Source organism: Otolemur garnettii, unplaced genomic scaffold, assembly GCF_000181295.1.
Source record: "Otolemur garnettii isolate 467f Iridium unplaced genomic scaffold, OtoGar3 scaffold00011, whole genome shotgun sequence".
Classification (NCBI taxonomy): Eukaryota; Metazoa; Chordata; class Mammalia; order Primates; family Galagidae; genus Otolemur; species Otolemur garnettii.
Window position 1 is genome coordinate 2,734,049 of NW_003852406.1, and position 3,556 is coordinate 2,737,604.

A 3,556-nucleotide genomic window follows, 5' to 3' on the forward strand; every position below is an offset into this window, starting at 1 on the left:
ATCTGTAGTTTCCTAATTGTACCTGTCTAGTTTTGGTGTCAAGTTCATGATGGCTTTATAAAATAAACTGGAAAGTATCTTCTCTTATTTATTTCAACTTTCTGTAAGAGTTTGCATAGATTTGTTGTTATTTCTCCAGTAAATATTTGGAAGATTCACAAGGAAAGCCATTTGAACTGATTATTTTCTTTGACAGAACATTTTATACTATGAATTTAATTTCTTTAATAAGTACAAGGCTATTCAGGTTATCTATTTCTTTTTGAATACATTTTAACAGTTTATGCCTTTCAAGGAATTTGTTCATTTTATCTAAGTTGATGAATTTATAGTTCATAATTTTCCGTTATTATCTTTCTTGTTTTTAAGAGATAAGCTGTTTCTCTGTTGCCCAGGCTAGATTGCAGTGGCCTAATCATAGCTAACTGTAACCTTGAAATCCTGGGCTCAAGTGATCCTCCTGCCTCAGCCTCCAAAGTAGCTGGGACTACAGGCATGTACCACCATGTCCATCTAATTTTTTTCATTTTATTTTATTATTTTATTTATTTATTTATTTATTCATTCATTCATTCATTCATTTTGTAGAGAAGGAATCTCACTATGTTTCCCAGGCTGTTACTGAACTTTTGGTTTTAAGAGATCCTCCCAAACTACTGGGATTATAGACATGAGCTACATGGCACCAGCCCCTTATTATTCTTTTAATCTCTGTAGAATCTCTAGTGATGTTTGTTGCCTCTATTCTTGAAATTGATAATTTGTGTATATTCTTTTTTTCCCTGATTATTCTGGCTAGATGATTATCAATTTTTGATCTCAAAGATCCAGATTTTATTAGTTTCTTTCTTCTGTTTAGTGTATTTCCCTTCCATTTAATTCTTTCTTTTTTCTGTTTACTTTGGGAGCAATTTGCCTTTCTTTTTCTAGTTTCTTAACATAGAAACTAAGATAATTTGATTCAAAACCATTCTTCTTTTCTAAGATGTATGTTTAATGCTATAAATGTCTTCATAATCATTTATTTAATGGCACTCACTAATTTGATATGTTAAATTTTGATGTTCATTTGGTTCAAAATACTTTCTTAATGCTCTTTGAATTTTTTCTTTTACCATTGGGCTTCTTAGAAGTGTATTAAATGTATCAAATTTATTTAATAATTCTTGGAATTTGGGGGGATTTTCCAGAGATCATTGTTATCGATTTATAATTTAATTATGTGGTAATCAGAGAACATACTTTGTATGGCTTGAATCTCTTTAAATCTTGTGACTTGTTTTATGATCCAGAATGTCAATTAGGTTAAATAGATTGGCAGTGCTATTTAAGTGTTCTATCAAAATATATCTTTAATGACGTTGTGTCTATTTGTCTTGTCAGTTACTGAAAAAGAAGTATTAACAATCACCTATTCTAATTGGGGATTTGTTTATTTCTCTGCACATTTCTTTTTTGGCTTTGGTATTTTGAAGCTTTGTTATTTGATACATAATCTTTTAGGATTTTTGATGAATTGGCTTATTATTCCAAAATGACTTTATCCCTGATAACAATTTTTGCTTGGAAATATGCCTTACTTGATAATGCAGCCACCAAGCTCTCTTTTTCCCCATCTTAGAACAGTGTATATTCCTTATAACTTTTGTGTGTCTTCATATTTAGAGTGCATTTCTTATAGACAGCATATAGTTGGGTCTTCTTCCTTATCCAATCTCATAATCGCTGCCTTTAATTATTGTGCTTAGATACTTTATATATAATATGATTACCAATATGATTAAGTTTACAACTACCATCCTATCATTTGATTTCTATTTGTCCCATCTGTTTTTTCATCTTTTTTCTACATTTTAAGTCATTTTTGTATTATTCCATTCTATTTCCTTTATTCCCATGCTTATTTTTTGTCTGTTAGGGTTTATATCTTGAAGCTATGGCAGTCCAACTTCAAATGATATTATATCACTTTATGCATGGCATAAGAACCTTTCAACAGTATACTCCATTTCTCCTTCCTATCTTTTGTGCTATTATTGGCATATATTTTCTTTCTACTTACATATGTTATTAACCCTATACATTGTTATTACTTTTATTTAAGCAGTTAAATATATTTTTGAAGATTTAAATAAGAAATAATAGCATTATTTACTTATATAGTTACCATTTCCTGTGCTTTCCTGCCTTTGTATAGGTTAATATGTCCATCTAATAATGGACATATTATTTTTCTGATGCCTGAAGGACTTCTTTCAATTCATATGGTAGTGTGGGCCTGCTAGTGATTAATTTGTTCAACTTCTGTATGTTGAAACAATCTTCCTTTTACTTTTAGTATTGAAAGATATTATTGTGGGGTACTGAATTCTAGATTTACAGTTTTTTTCCTTTAAAACTTTATAATTTATATTATTGCTCTATTGTCTTCTCATTTGCATTGAAATCTGAGAAATCTGTCATCCTTTATCTTTGTCCCTCTATTTTTTCTGTGACTTTTTAAGATTTTTCTCTTCATTGATGATTTTGAGCAAATTGATTATGATGTGCCTTGATGTCATTTTTTTTAAAATATGGAATGCTTCACGAATATGTGTGTCATCCTTGCGCAGGAGCCATGTGTCTGTGTCGTTCTAATTTTAGTATATGTGCTGCTGAAGAGAGCATGGTGTCATTTTCTTAATAGTTATGTGATTGAAGTTAATTGAGCTTCTTGGATATGTAGATTTTTTATTTTATCAAATTTGGAAAATTTTTTACCATTACTTCTGCAAATATTTTTTCTGTCTCCTTGCTCCTTTTATTAAGCTACTCTAAATACAAATATATTAGACCATTTGAATTGCCTCAAAGCCCAGTAAAGATGTGTATATTTCATTTTATTAATTTTTCTGTGTTTTGTTTTGGATAGTTTCTATTAAAATGTCTTTGAGTCAACCTACCTTTTCTTCTTCTGCTTCTAATCCATAATTAATCCCATTCAATATACTTTTCATCTCAGAAATTATAGCTTTTATTTCAGGAAGTTTTGAGTCTTTTTATTTTTGTATCTTCCGTATTTCTACTTAAATTTTTTGACATATGAAATATGGTTTTAAAAACTATTTTCATATTCTTTTAATGATGGTATTTGTGTTAGTTATTGGCTAGTTTAGATTAATTTATTTTTCTCCTTGTTATGGGTCATATTTTTCTGTTTCTTTCATGCCTGGTCATTTTTTATTATACTCCAGACATTGAGATTTTTTTCTTTCTTAAATTCTGGATATTTTTATATTCTTATAATTATTGAGCTTTATTTTACTATGCATTTAAGTTATTTGGAAACTATTAAATCCTTTTTGGCCTTGCTTTTGTCATGAATTAGTTGGGCCAGAGCAGTATGTATCATAGGGTTAATTATTCCCCTATGAATATTACTGAAGCATTAATCTGGTTGTTCCACCTGATGTCCCCTGAATTATGAGGTTTTCCAATATGGTTGGTGGGACCAGGAACTATTCCTGGACCTGTGTGAGCACTAGGTATACTACTCTTTAGTTCTTTTGGTGGTTAT

The 3,556-nt window shown here is 29.8% G+C and overlaps 1 pseudogene; it reads right to left on the minus strand.

Moving 5' to 3' along the window:
• Positions 1-2,567: 2,567 nt before the first annotated feature.
• Positions 2,568-2,667, minus strand: LOC111723428 (annotated as a pseudogene).
• Between the last annotated feature and the right edge of the window lie 889 nt (positions 2,668-3,556).